Source organism: Zalophus californianus, chromosome 15, assembly GCF_009762305.2.
Source record: "Zalophus californianus isolate mZalCal1 chromosome 15, mZalCal1.pri.v2, whole genome shotgun sequence".
Lineage (NCBI taxonomy): Eukaryota > Metazoa > Chordata > Mammalia > Carnivora > Otariidae > Zalophus > Zalophus californianus.
In genome coordinates, this window is record NC_045609.1 from 34,374,407 (window position 1) to 34,390,431 (window position 16,025).

Below are 16,025 nucleotides of genomic sequence, written 5' to 3' on the forward strand. Positions count from 1 at the left end.
AGCAGTTAATTCTGGATGGTGGGATTATGGGTGTTTCATTATATTTGCAGTTTTAAAACTTATCAACACTACCTTCCACAAGTCCCCAAAGTTTCCTATATAAATGGCTTTCAGACCATTTACAGTTCTGCCTGCCTTCCTTGGAATGCTCTCAACTTTGTCAGTGTCCATTTAAACAAACATGCAAAATGTGTTTCCAACCTAGAACAAAAATATATTGGAATCAATACTTTTGTGACCTGGATAAACTTCCAATAATATAGCCGAAGGTGTTTTTAGCAGCACACTGCATAGCCAGTTCATGCTACATTTGTAATAACCAAAATTTCCAGATATTTTCACACTATACTACACCCAGCTCTTCTTTATCCTGTTCTTGTACATTTGAGTTTAAACATAGTGATTATCTCTGTTAAATTTAATTTCAGTTTGGGCCTATAAACTTTATAATTTCTCAAAATCCTATAAATAGGTTAGATAGAAATTAATATACCATTATCCCATTTTTGCATAAGGAAAGTGAAGCACAAAGAAATTAAAATTATTTGCCCAAGGTCACAGAGCTACAGTGAACCAAAATCTTCTATCCCAGTCCAGGGCTCTTTTCATTAAGGCTATGTGGATTTCTAATACAAAACTAGTTAAGATTGCACATAAAATTTCTTGCTTAAGGGGCACCTGGGTGGCTCAGTCGGTTAAGCGGCTGCCTTTGGCTCAGGTCATGATCCCAGGATCCTGGGATGGAGCCCCAAGTCAAGCTCCCTGCTTAGCTGGGAGCCTGCTTCACCCTCTCTCTCTGCCCCTTCCCCTGCTTGTGCGTGCTTGCTCTCTCTCTCAAATAAATAAAATGTTTTAAAATTCTCTTGCTTAAAAACTGATCTTTTGATTAGTGGTTGAGAGGGGTTAAAGAAGGGGTGTGCAAAGGAAGTGGGTGTAGGTATAAAAGGACAACATGATGGATACTGTGGTGATGAAAATATTTTGTACCTTAACTGTATCAATGTCAATATCCTGGTTGTGATATTGTACTATAGTTTTGCCAGGTGTTACCATTCAGGGAAACTGGGTAAAGAGTGTATCAGATCTCTCCTAACTCTACATGAATCTAGAATTATCTCAAAATAAAAAGTCTAATAAAAAATGATGGATATTTCTTTTTTTAAACCAATTTCATTTTTTAAAGATTTTATTTATTTATTTAGAAAGTAAACACACATATGAGGGGGTGCGGATGGGAAAAGGGGCAGAGGGAGAGGGAGAGAGAGAATCTCAAGGAGACTCTCTCCTGAGCAGGGAGCCCTACACCAGGCTCAATCCCACGACCCCAAGATCATGACCCAAGCTGAAACCAAGAGTTGGATGCACAACCCACTGAGCCACCCAGACGCCCCTAAACCAATTTTATTTTAAAGAGCCTTAAAGTAAATAGTTTAGGTAAATTAAAACAAAATAGAATAGAATCATGCATGGGGCTCTGAAAGCCAGCCCAATGGACTTCAAAAGTAGGATAAGTCCCATCAACTGAAGCTCAAAAAAGCCATAAAGAAAAAAATTTTCAGCCCTGGAAATTAAAAAGGAGACCTCAGAACTCTTATTTCCTAAAGCAGCAATATCAAACAAGACAGTATGAAAAACAAATTATTAAGCCACCTCAAAAAGAATCATTCAAGTTAGAACCACCAAAGCTTTCCTCGACCCACCACTTTACTGCAATCCTCAACTTAGAGACTGAATGTCCATGTGTGTCACCTTCAACCTGATATTCACAGCCACGTTTCAAAAGAGTCCCAAAATTGCTTCTATTTTTTTGCTACTTACAAACTGCCTGAAGCTTCAACCATTTCCTGCTTCTCCCAGCTGCAGGACTTGCAATTAGGAAAACATTTCACTCAGCGTCTAGAGCAGGTCTGGTTAGGATGAGCTCATCCCTTCAGATGTGTACCTGATCCTCAGGAAGCTGCTCCTCCTCCAGCAAACAGGTCTTCGTATGTTTAAAGTGACACCCACAATCAATCAATCAATCAATAAAATGACACCCACAGCCTGTGCAACCACTTGGCCAGAGCTAGAACAAGTCCTTCCCTATACATGCCTGGTGCCATGGAATCATTTCCTGCTCGAGCCACTTCACACAACCACAAAGTTCAGGCAGCAGTAGCTCCTGCTGCTATTATAGCCTCACTAGAGAAGGATTACATTTTCAGCTACAGTGGACATCAGGGTCAGGTCCTTCACCGATACTCTATGAACATTGAGCTGTTTGTTTCAACAGGTCCTTACCCAGAGTCAAACCTTACCAGAATCACCCCTTTTTCCAGAATTTACAACTCATTTTCCTGTACCACGAATTGTAATGCTTCTAACATCTCTTACTGTTTGTTCTGTCCACAAGTCTCAATTAACCAAGGCAGCTTAAATGTACTATATGCAGTTAGAACTAAGTCCTGAAACTCAAATTTGCTACTCAGTTTCACTACTTCTAAGAAAACATTTACTCTGCCACAGCTGTCTATTTATTGGTAAAGGACATAACAATCCTAATCTAAAGGATATGCAGACATCATTTCAAAATAATATACTGGTACTAAATATGTTCGATCAGAAGTACCTGGGTACCAAGTAGTCATTCAACAAATATTTCTGTGCACCTTTATGTACAACCATCTCTGATAGGATGCTGAACTGGGCCTTCAACTTAAAAAAAAAAAAATCTAAGAAATATCTCTTCCCACCTTAGCCTTCCACAGGACCTCCTCAGTATTTTTATTTCTGCCATGATAAGCTTCTAATACACTAGCAGGCTAAGGAGTATAAACTAATCAGAGAAATATCAAATTCATGAGTGGTTACCTCTGAGAGATGACAAGGGACATGCAATCAAGAAGGGAAACTTGTTCTATAAAAGCCCAGGAGAAAGGATGAAATACACAAGCTACAGACTAGAAGAAAGTATTTGCAAACCACATATTCAACAAAGGACTAGTACCTAGGCTATATAAAGATCTCTCAAAACTCAACAGTAAAATATCAAACAAGCCAATTAGAAAATGGGCACAAGATATGAACAGACTTTTCAACAAAGAGGATATACAAATGGCAAATACGCACATGCAAAGATGTTCAACGTTATCAGCCATTAGGGAAATGCAAATCAAAACCACAATGCGATATCACAGCACATGTATCAGAATGGCTAAAATAAGAAGTAGCGACAACACCAAATGCCAGTGAGGGTGCAAAGAAACCAGCTCACTGATACATTGCTGATGGGAATCTAAAATTTACTTTTAGTGGAAAATAATTTGGCAATTTCTTTAAAAACTAAACATCCAACTACCATACAATCCAGCAATTACACTCCTGGACGTGTATCCCAGAGAAATGAAAAAGTATATTCATATAAAACTTTATACAAATATTTGTAGCAGCTTTATTTGTTTTTGTTGTTGTTTTCATAGCAGCTTTATTTGTAATAGCCCAAAACTAGAATCAGCCCAGATGTCCTTCAACAGGTGAATGTTTAAACAAATGATGGTACATATATCCGTATCATGGAATAGTACTCAGCACAAAATACTGATATATGCAACAACTTGAGTGAATCTCTAGGAAAGTATGTTGAGTGTAAAAAAGGCAACCCCAAAAGGTTACGTATTATATGATTCCATTCAGAAAACATTTTTGAAGTGAGAGAATTTTAGAAAGGGAAGACAAATTAGTGGTTGCCAGGAATGCGGCTGGGGTTGTCTATGGAGCAACAGTAGGGATACTTGTGGTTTTAAAGCTGTTCAGTATGTTGACTATAGTGATGGATACATGCACCTACACATGTAAAAAAATTACACAGGATACACACAAATACACACACACACAATGAATAAAAAAGTAAAGCTACAGAAATCTGAATTAGATCAGTGGTATGTACCAGTATCAATAACCTGGTTGTAATATTATACTGTACTTATGCAAAACATTACCATTGGGGAAACTGAGCAAAATATATAGAGATCTCTCTGTATTATTCCTTGCACAACTGCAAGTCAATCTACAATTATCTCAATAAAAATTTCAATTAAAAAATATGTGAGTTGGGGCACTTGGCTGGTTCAATCAATAGATCATGTGACTCTTGATCTTGGGGTCGTGAGTTCCAGCCCATGCTGGATGTAGAAATTACCTAAAAAATAAAATCTTAAAAAACAATGTGAGTATAAGTAACCTGCCTATGATTACACAGAAACTGAGCTGACATTCAAACCTGACATTAGCTCTACAACTTCACCCAAGAAAATAGTAACAAATAACTTTAGGTAAATTACTTCCAAAAAAACTAAACAAATAAAGCAATTACTAACACTAGGAAAAATAATATTTATGTAAGAAAGGAAATGTATTACTATATGGCTTAGCTGTGAAATCTATAGTCATAATGGAAACAATGAATCCAGATGTATTAGTTTTCTATTACTGTGGTAAAAACAACACAAACATTTTATCCTAGACTTTAGGTTAGAAATCCAGTATGCTTGCACTGGGCTAAAATAACAGTAGTGCTAAGGTTGTGCTGCCTTCTGGAGGTACTAGGGGAGAATCTTTTTCCTTGCCTTTTCTAGCGTCTACAGGATACTTGCATGCCTCTGCTCATGTTCTCTTTCCTCCATATTCAAACCAGCAACAGAGATTGAGTCCTTCTCATAGAGCATCTCTTCTGCCTCTCCCTCATCTACTTTTAACAATCCTTTTAATTACACTGAACCCATCTCCATAAGCCAGGGTAATCTCCCTATTTTAAAATCAGCTGATTAGCAATCTTAATTCCATATGCAATCTTAATTCTCTTTTGCCATGTACAGGTCCTGCTTATTAGAATGAGACATGGGGGCAGGTATTATTGTGCTTACCACAACTGATTTAATCAAAACTATTATACCTATATTGGGAGAGAAAATGTGTGTGTATGGATGCAGGGCAGGGGTAGGTATAATAGAAAATAGCAGTTTAGCAGTTCAAGCATATCATTTAGAAATATATATGAAGGGGGTCGCCTCGGTGGCTCAGTCAGTCAAGCATCTGCCTTCAGCTCAGGTCATGATCCTGGGGTCCTGGGATCGAGCCCTACATCGGGCTCCCTGCTCAGCGGGGAGTCTGCTTCTCTCTCCCCCTGACTCTGTGTCGAATAAATAAATAAAATCTTTTTTAAAAAGTACTATTTCACTTTAAATAATGTACATGCATTACTATGACATGATTTTATTTTTTAATGGCTTTCAACTTGCATGGCTTTATCTCAGAGGTTGGCACAGACAAACCAGTTGCATAATATTGGTAATACCCTTGGGCACTTTGAGGAAATTACAGGAAAAAGAACAATTTGAATGACCAACTATGGCATTTGTCCTGACTAGGGACACTTATGTCTTTCAGCACTCTGAGCAAGAAACCTAGTCAGAAAATTCCTAATTTCCTGGAAAATATCTGTGACCTAGAGAGGAAGAAGACTGCTTCTAATACTTGGGAACTAGTGTCTGAACAAGATTAGTGCCACAGGCTTGAAGAGTGGTCTACCTTGATCAATGCCACCACAGATAGATTTTGTTCAGTCCAACAGTTCTGGGTGGAAAATGGCATGGGCAAAGTCAGGATGACAGGAAAGACACTGACTTGTTTAGGGAATAGAACGTAGCTTAGACTGGCTGAAAGGATAAGATAGTGAGACTCTAACTAGAAATAAAGTGAGAATCACGGGTCAGTCTTTGATAATCAGTGGAAGACTACTGAATGCTGCTGAACAGGAAAGTAACAAAGAGCAAAATATACTTTTTTACTCAGTTTTCAAAAATGGTTGGTATTCAGTGAAGCTCAAGGAAAGTATTTTCAGAGCCAATCCACATCTAGGACTATGCTGTGACACTTGAGGCTCCCAGGTGGAAAATTTAAGTAGGCACTCATTCTCAGGGTCAACCAAGTGACCATGCACTTGCACAATCCTGAGTGCCTCCTTAAATTATCCACTTGCACAACCCTTAGTATCCTTATTTTATGGGCTAAGGACCTCATTTGCCTCACCCTTAAAAGCCAAAAAGTGGAAACAACTCAAATGTCTATCAGCTATTTTTTTGCCATGAAAAGGAATAAAATACTGATACATGCCACAACATGGATGAACCTTGAAAATATGCTGAGCTGAAGAAGCTAGTGACAGAAGACACCACATAATGATATTTTATAATTCCATTTGTATGTAATGTTCAGAATGGGTAAATCTATGGAGACAGAAATAAATTAGTAGTTGCCAAGGACTACAGTTGTGGGTAGAAATGGAGAGTGATTGCTACTGGATATATGGTTTCTTTTTGGGATGATAAAAATGTAATGAAATTGGGGCGCCTAGGTGGCTCAGTTGGTTAAGCGTCTGCTTTCAGCTCAGGTCATGATCCCAGGTTCCTGGGATCAAGCCCTGCATCGGCTCCCTGCTCAGCGGGGAGCCTGCTTCTCCCTCTCCCTCTGCCTCTCCCCCTGCTTGTGCTGTCAAATAAATAAATAAAATCTTTTTTTTTAAGATTTTATTTATTTATTTATTTGAGAGAGACAGAGAAACAGCATGAGAAGGGAGAGGGTCAGAGGGAGAAGCAGGCTCCCCACTGAACCGGAAGCCCAATGTGGGACTCAATCCCAGGACTCCAAGATCATGACCTGAGCTGAAGGCAATCGCTTAACCAACTGAGCCACCCAGGCGCCCTAAATAAATAAAATCTTTATAAAAAATGTAATGAAATTGATTGCAGTGACAGCTATACAACTCTATAAATACACTAAAAACTTTTAAATTGTGCATATTAAATAGGTGAATTACATAGTATGTGAATTATATCTCAATAAAACTGTTATTTTAAAAATAGGCATTTAGTAACTATTGAAAAAAGGTGAAAGTCACAATGAAATAAAAACTTCAAATTGATTTTTAAAAGGGAGTTATTTCTTTTCCTAAGTTTTTATTTTTCATTTTTATTTTTTTTTAAGATTTTATTTATTTATTTGACAGACAGCCAGAGAGGGAACACAAGCAGGAGGAGCGGGAGAGGAAGAAGCAGGCTTCCCACCGAGCAGAGAGCCCAATGTGGGGCTCGATCCCAGGACCCTGGGATCATGACCTGAGCCGAAGGCAGATGCTTAACAACTGAGCCACCCAGGTGCCCCTCTTTTCCTAAGTTTTTAGAGTAGGCATAGGAAAGACAACTGTAGGGGCGCCTAGGTGGCTCAGTCAGTTAAGCATCTGCCTTCAGCTCAGGTTATGATCCCAGAGTCCTGGGATCGAGCCCCGCATCGGGCTCCTTGCTCAGCAGGGAGTCTGTTTCTCCCTCTCCCTCTGCCTGCTGCTCCCCTTGCTTGTGCGCTCACTCTCTCTCTCTCTCCCCTGCTCTCTAATAAATAAATAAAATCTTTAAAAAAAAAAAAAAAAAGGAAAGACAACTGTAAGACTTCCATACTCTGACCAGTTAAAATTATGGCCAGAATTTTATTCATACAGATTTACTCAAAATAACTTGCAATGTGGAAATTTGTGGTTTAAACATTGGTCAAAACATGAATAGTATAAATGTGTCTTCTCAATATCAGTAAATACTCTAAAACTCAGAGGTGTCTAAAACTTACCTTTTTAATTACAAAGTTTCCTACTACAATTCTGTGAAATAACTAGAAGTTTCCTTAGGACTGGTAGGCCCCAAGACTACAATGATACTGCCTCTCTCTAGGGTTTCCCAAGATTAAAGGAACACATGATGGGAATTCCCAATCCTCAGAAATACCTTTCTGGTCTGCAATGACCACGAGTAAAGATAAAAAAAAGGCTGAAAGAAATGGCACCATACAGCTTTGACTGGGGTCAACGTTCAGGACATGATGCATCACCAAAGGAAATGGATCTGCACAGAGAAACAACAGCTGAGCCCAGGTCAGAAATGAGATAATGGCACACAAATAAGGAGAAAGTTCTGTTTCTATAGATAATGGATTTTTCTACAAACCTGACTACGAAACTACTGTATTATCTAAAAGATATCTATTCAGAAATTTCTTCTCAGGAGAAAGAAAATTTTTTTCTTCTGGGAATTTCAAGTAAGTCATTGAATGCCTGCTGGCTTTATATTAAAAATCTACCTTTTATGTCACAGAAAAAAAAGAACCTATACACAGGTCAAAATAAGACCAACAAAAATATATTCCACAAGAGTCCAATAGAGTCTTATCCTCAGCTTCTGTTTTCATTTAAAAACTCAAATGCTATTTGAAAAATGTGCTTTGTAGAACATGTTTCTTGTTTTCAACATAGTACAGGAAGGTACTGCTAAGAGAAAGTATTTAAGGAGCACCTGGCTGGCTCAGTCAGAGCATCTGACTGTGGATCTCAGGGTCAGGAGTTCAAGCCCCACACTGGGGATAGAGCCTACTTTAAAAAAAAAAAAAAAACTGCTTAAATACTGAAACATGGATTTCAGAAAAGTTCATTCATTGCACACCCACAACAGGGCTATTGGCTTTTTTCTCAAAAGCCACTTGTGTATAAAGAACATTTATATAGCCAAACTGAAATATGAAAAACTCTGAAAGAGCAACAGATTAAAAATGTTTTTGTATATAGTACAATCATATAAATATTTATGTATGTGTCTGATATAAATGAGAATGAGAGAGAGAGTTCACAAATTTACTGTATGGCACTGTCCCCAAACAAAAAATTTGGATAACCATTTCTGCAGATGTATTCCCTGGGAGAAAAAGACTGAAAAGTGAACCTCCAAGTGAATTCTACTTTCCCACTAATTCTCATTAGACATAAAAAATGTGTCCATATTTTTCATATCAATAAACCAACTTAAAATTTTAGTGAAGATCAGGCTGGTGACTGGCTCAACACTAACCTGGACATTAGAATCCATTTTCAATATTTCTTCTGGGAGCAATACTGTTTTTCTGGCAGGTAAATATTCCTTTTAGCACTTCCTATTATTTTCCCAACCCATACCATTCCTACTCATCCCAATGCTCAGCAATTTCTTTTATGTCTGGAAAATCCCTCAACACTCACAGCTCCCAGAATGTTATCCTTGTCAGCCTCTGCCTTCCCTTCCCTTTTAGTTGATGCCTTTCACTTGTAAGCACATCCAAACCTAAACAGGACAGGGAATTTATCAGAAGCTCTCAGCAATGGAAAGGGTCTGGAACGGGGTGGTGTGTTACATGTGTGACCAGCAGTTCATGGATTTTCTCTACCTTCTATATTTGGCCATTTTGACACAACCTTCAAGGCAGACATCTTGGTATTCTCCTCAGTGCTGTCAATGGCACTTTATGCACTGATGGAGATGTTCCATTATCTGTACTATCCAATATAGTAGCCACATGTGAATATATGGCTAGTAAGACTAAGGAAATGAACTCTTACCCTTACTTAATTTTAATAACCACATGTGGCTAGTGGCCTCCATATTGAACAGGAAAGCTAATCCTGCAGAAACTCAACCTATTGCTCTGGATGCCAAACCCCTTGGCTAGTGACCGGATACCCAATCAGGATCTTGCCAGCCCTCTCTCCTAGATGTTCCATGTATGCTCCAGCTGGTTGAGAGGGTCCTACAGTGAATAAATCAATCATTTGGAACCACAAAGTGACTACCTGCCTAATTTTCTGTAGTTCCTATCATCTCAACCCTGCTGCTTTGTCACAACTACTAAATTGAACTCTTTTGAACTTCAAGTTAGTATTATCCTTTAGATATTACCAATTAGATCACTGCTTCTCAGACTTTAAGGTGTATATGAATCACCTGGGGATCTTGTTAAAACATGGATTCTAATTCTATGTTTCTAATATGTTTCTAAGTGGTCCTAACTCTAGGTTCTAGGTTCTCCTAACCCCTAATCTGAATGGATCCATACAGCTGACAGTTCAGGAGCAAACATGAATTCAGACCTGTAAGTTACGGCATGCCTTCTCTTTCATCAAATGTTTGCACCATGTAATGGAGCTGTATGGCAGTTTGAATTTTTTTTAATGTAAGTTCTGTGTCCAACATGGGGCTTGAATTCATGACCCCAAGATCAAGAGTCATATGCTTTACCAAGTGACTCAGCCAGGCACCCCTGGTAATATCAATTTTGAGCAGTACATGACATTATTTGATATGGTATACTATGGGTCTGAAAATTAATAATAACTACTATTTTTGAGTACCTTATTCTACAGAGGAGGATGTGGCTCAATGATCACAATGCTAGTAACTGACAACTGGAATGGGAGCCAAGGTTTGTTAAATTCCAGTGCCCATAGTCTTTCTACTGTGCCAACTTCTCTCTCAATGCTAATCTCAAGAATGTTCACATGTCAAGGTTTCTCTTAGGAGAGCTATGAGGGGCTGTTGCCCCTAAAGAATTATTTTTCCCCAAGTATAACAATAATAAAAAAAAACTAGTTTCTTCTAATTGTATGATTAAATATCAGATATAGATATTATTTACATATTTACATATTCCACTATGGATTTTCAACCTGGTCAATTTTATTCAGCTATCTTCTCCCCAACTTTAAATTCAACTCCGTTAATGCAGATGGCACATCACAATACGTAAGACTGAGATTCTGAATTTTACAATCAAATACCATTTGTACCCAGAAGTGGGCTTTCTTTCCCATTGTTTTAATTCATAGTTTTATTCACCAGACTTGGTTTAAAGAATTCTAACCCTCTCAGAATTTTCCTAGTGTAAAGATAACTTCAAAGTATTGCAATATCCCATTCTAGTGTTTTACCTACTGATGGTTAAGAGGTTTCCCATAAAAACAAACAACAACAACAAAAAAAAACACTGCAAGCTATATGACAAAAGATTAACACTTTTCTGATAAAGAGCTTTAAAACATGTCAAAATAAGAAAAAATTGTGTATGCCAAAATGAAAACTGGCAAAGACATCAGCTAGAATATATGACTATCTAGAAAATCCAAAAGAATCAAATGAAAAATCATTATATTTAATAAAAGCATTTAGTAAGGAAATCCAATTCAAGATCAACATAGAAGAATCAATAGCTTTACTATATGTCAGCAATAACCAATTTTTAATGCAATAAGGTAAAATATCCTAATTGCCACAACTTTAAATAACTATAAAATACCTAAAAACTAGACATGTACAAGATCAATATGAAGAGAACTATAAGCTTTTCTGAAGGATTTTTTTTAACTTGAATAGAGAGAATATCCTGTTTCTAAATGGGAAGTCTCAACATTGTAAAGATACAAATTCTCCCATAAAGTAGATAAACTATCTGTTTCAATTAATGCCAATTACAATCCCAACAGAATTTTTGTTTGTAATGAAACCTGAAAGGCTAATTCTGAAAGAAAAAGTCTCTTCCTACATATAGTCTAAGACTGAGAGGGGAACTGACCTTCAAACATACTATAAATAACCAATAATTAAAACTGGGTGGTACTGGGTTGCCTGGCTGGCTCAGTCTTTTTGGAGCATGCAACTCTTGATCTTGGGGTTGTGGGTTCAAACCCACATTCATTGGGTGTAGAAATTACCTTAAAAAAAAATCTTTAAAAAAGATGGGACTGGGGCGCCTAGGTGGCTCAGTCACTAAGCACCTGCCTTCAGCTCAGGTCATGATCCCAGGGTCCTGGGATCGAGCCCCGCATCGGGCTCCCTGCTCAGCCGGGAGCCTGCTTCTCCCTCTTCTGCTCTCCCTGCTTGTGTTCCCTCTCTAGCTGTCTCTGTGTCAAATAAATAAATTAAAAATCTTTAAAGGAAAAAAATCAATAGACACTGTAGATAATGCAACACATTGGAGAAAATAAGTGCTATATATATTTATAAATACAGATTTGTATCCACATACATATAAAGAGTTCTTGTTAATCAACAGGTAAAAGAAAAAGCTTCAAAAAGGCAAAGAATAGAATAAGAAATTTCACAGAAGGAAATATAATAGCCAATAAAGAAATTAAAAGATGCTCAAACTCACAAGTAATCTGAAAACTGCAAATTAAAACAAAAAGTTTCTGTCCACCATATTGGTAAAAATGTACGAGATTGATAATACCAAGTGTTGACAAGTAGGGAAGGATATAGGTGCTTTCATAAACTGCTGGTGGAATGCATAATAGTACACAGACTATTTAAAGGGCAGATTGGCAATATCTTTAAAAATATGCATACCTTTCAAGCAACAACTCTAGGCACTACTCTAGAGGTATTCTAGAACATTTACACAAGACACAAGAATGAGAGATGTTCATTTTAATTGGTAAATTTAAAATCGTGGATAACTTAAATGTCCATCAATAAAAGAATGGTTAAATAAATTACAGGAATTCAAAATGAAATATAACAGCTGTTAAAAACTGTGTATTGACAGGATGAGATCTCACAGGCACACAGCTAAGTTAAAAAAAAGAGCTGCATAAAAAATATATTATCGTTCATAAAAAGCTATAAATAGATACATAAATTATATTTTAATATGTTTTTAAATGTTTTATTTATTCATGAGAGTCAGAGAGAGAGAGAGAGAGAGAGGCAGAGGCAGAGGGAGAAGCAGGCTCCCCACCTAGCAGGGAGCCCAATGCGGGACTCGATCCTAGGACCCTGGGATCATGACCTGAGCCGAAGGCAGACGCTTAACCATCTGAGCCACCCAGGTGCCCCTAGATACATAAATTATAAATGGCACAGAAAAATCACTGGAAGAAAACCCACCAAAAAGAATAATCTGGAAGGGGATTCTTTGCTTCTAGCCTCTACATAAATTTTTTAATGTATTATTTTTCCTCTTTAAGTATACAATTTAAATATTTATAAAAATTGGGGCATCTGCCGGCTCATTTGGTAATAGCATACAACTCTTTATCTCGGAGTTGTAGGTTCGAGCTCCATGTTGGGTGTAGAGATTACTTAAAAATAAAAAAAAATCTTTAAAAAAAAATTTTAGGTGTTTTGGGGCACCTGGCTAGCTCAGTCAGCAGAGCAGGCACCTTTGATCTTGGGGTTGTAAGTTCAAGCCCAACGTTGGATGTAGAGATTACTTAAAAATAAAATCTTAAAAAAAAGTTTTTTAAGTATTTTAAAGAAGACATAAACAGTGAAGTCAAGAAAGAAAAATATGGAAAAATGTTCAACTTCACAGGCAATCAAAGAAATGGAAATTTAAAATGAGATATCACTTTTCACCTATCATGTAAACTTTTTACTTTGTTCAATGTCTATTTATTTTTGCTGATATAAGTGCTGGGAAATTAATACTTTTTCCCACTCCCATCCCTGGAGGAGTGTAAATGAATAGAACCTTTCCAGGGGGTATGTGTATCAAAGTAGAAGAAAAGGTCTTCAGGCTCTCCTGTGGAGATTGAGAGTTAAAGACTACTATCCACGTTAGCATCGTCAACTACTCTGTTTTCAACCTTTCTGGGATAGAAGTTCCATGTTCTGCCCTCAAGGCTCTTCCTCTCATCTCACTCTCTTACTCTAAACCTTTCTTAGAAAAGTGTCTTGGGATGCCTGGGTGGCTCAGTTGGTTGAGCATCTGCCTTCGGTGCAGGTCATGGTCCCAGGGTCCTGGAATCGAGTTCTGCATCGGGCTCCTTGCTCAGCGGAGAGCCTGCTTCTCCCTCTGCCTGCCACTCCCCCTGCTTGTGCTGTCTCTCTCTCTCTCTCTCTCTGATAAATAAAATCTTTAAAAAGAAAAATGTCTCAGTGCCTCAAAAATAAGTCACATGAAAAACATGGGCACCCAGCCCACTTAGTTAAGATGTTAGAAAACACAGAATCTCATTCACACCCACATGCTATTCCAGCCTATAGATGAAGAACTGCTGCAGAAAGTCAACTCGATGAAAAAACCTCACCTGACTCACGTTCAAATCTGTATGTATGTCTTAAGAATATTATGTATTACAGGGGCACCCAGGTGGCTCAGTCAGTTGAACATCTTGGTTTTGGCTCAGGTCATGATCTCAGGGTCCTCGGATTGAGCCCCAGGTTGGGCTCCATGCTCAGCCGGGAGTCAGCTTGAGGATTCTCTCCCTCTGCCCCTCCCCCACTCACTCATGCATCCATTCGCACGCACTCTCTCTCTAAAATAAATAAGTAGGGGTGCCTGGGTGGCTCAGTTGGTTAAGTGACTGCCTTCAGCTCAGGTCATGATCCCAGAGTCCTGGGATCAAGTCCCACATTGGTCTCCCAGCTTCTCCCTCTGACCCTCTCCCCTCTCATGCTGTTTCTCTCTCTCTCTTATTTATAAATAAATAAATAAAATCTTTAAATAAATAAATAAATCTTAAAGAAAAAAGAATATTATGTATTACAACATAATTGTATCCCTCCACTTTTTATTTTATTTTATTTATTTATTTGACTGAGAGAAACACAGCGAGAGGGAATACAAGCAGGGGGTGGGATAGAGGGAGAAGCAGGCTTCCTGAGGAGCAGGGAGCCTGATGCAGGGCTCGATCCCAGGACCCCGGGATCATGACCTGAGCTGAAGGCAGATGCCTAACGACTGAGCCACCCAGGCGCCCCTCCCTCCACTTTTTTTAAGGCATGTCAACATTTGTTAAAGTGGGCCAGTAAGGCAGCTACATGCAAAAAAATGAAACAGCAATATAACAAACCAAATATAAGAAGCTTTTGAATAAACGATCTGAATGCATTTATTCTAAGTAGGAAGTATAAGTACAGTATAAGGGAAACAAGTAATCAGTTTGTACTCTCATCTATCAATAGCCTCCTGAGCACACTGGTTTCCTAAAATTAGCTAAGAGCATCTATAACTCTATGTATAGTAATTATTAAATATAATTTGGCAATGTGGTACAGTAGAAGAAACACTTAATTGGAAATCAGGACGCCTGGGACATTGCAGCTGTGTGACTTTGGCAAGTCACTGGAAAGTTCCTCTAGGCTTTAGTTTCCTTAATATAAAAGGAAATGTATTAGACTCATCCACCTTAAGCATTAAGTCTAGACCTAAGTATCAACAATGATGGTATCTATCATTCTCACTTAGATTTCTAAAGAAACCATGTACTAAGATATAAAATTTGAATTTCAACCAGAAAATCAGATTTTGGACTTTAGAATAGAGTTTAAAAAGTCTGAATGCAAATATATAAATACATGTGATATGTATATATTTTTTTCAATACAAAAAAAACCAGCAATATAAAAAAATGTTTGACTAAATCTCTTAAAGTCTGTTGTAATAACATTTGTCCTACACTGCATTTGAATATAGATAACTGTTTCCATTATTAAAATGATCACTTTCTAGAAGACTGCAAATGTTAACAATTGCTTGTTATAACTATTTTCCCAAGCATAGCTTTCTGTACAATTATATACAACATGAATATGGCAATTTACTCAATTCTCTGTACAACAATACAAATCTCATATTTAGCGTCATGTTAATATTCAAATTAGTTCCCATATAGAGTGTAAATATGTGAGGGAGAAAAATCTGTGAACAAAGACAAAGAGACTGAATTCTGGTCTTCTGGCCAATTCCACCTTCAATCTCTGCAAAAGAAGGAATCTTGCTTACGTTTTTCCAATCACATATATTTCCAATTCCAATCCCTAATCTGCCATTTACTAGCTCTATAACTTCCTTAATTTTTTAAGCTTCCATTTTCTTATCTTTAATTGAAAGTACTAGTACCAGCTGAAGAGCAGAGTGTCATAAGGATAAAATGAGATAACGTGCCTGGCACATTAATAATCACTCAACAAATGTTATTATGCTTATTATTGACTTAAGAACATACAGTGGTATTTATTTTAAGAGTACAAAAGAAGACTTAAATTATGAACAGACCTATGAATTTTCTCAAGCTTTCATTATAACTTTTATCTCTTCTGAGAAACATGTTCTACTTATGCAGCACAGTTTAGAATTTGCTTAATGTTTTGTAATATTTTTTAATTATTTCTTTTTTAGTCTTGTCAACTGGGTAAACTCTT

General features: G+C 37.5%; 1 protein-coding gene across 4 annotated transcripts in view; it reads right to left on the bottom strand.

Moving 5' to 3' along the window:
* USP54 (ubiquitin specific peptidase 54) overlaps positions 1-16,025 on the bottom strand; it is a 119,010-nt gene that overhangs the window by 101,022 nt on the left and 1,963 nt on the right. The window contains exon 1 of one of the 4 annotated variants that reach the window (XM_027593486.2): positions 1,819-1,838. The exons of the other annotated variants lie outside the window; for them this stretch is intronic. The gene's annotated coding sequence lies outside the window, so the exon portion shown is untranslated. Of the gene's footprint in view, positions 1-1,818; positions 1,839-16,025 lie in introns of those variants that run through there. 4 annotated transcript variants of the gene reach the window in all.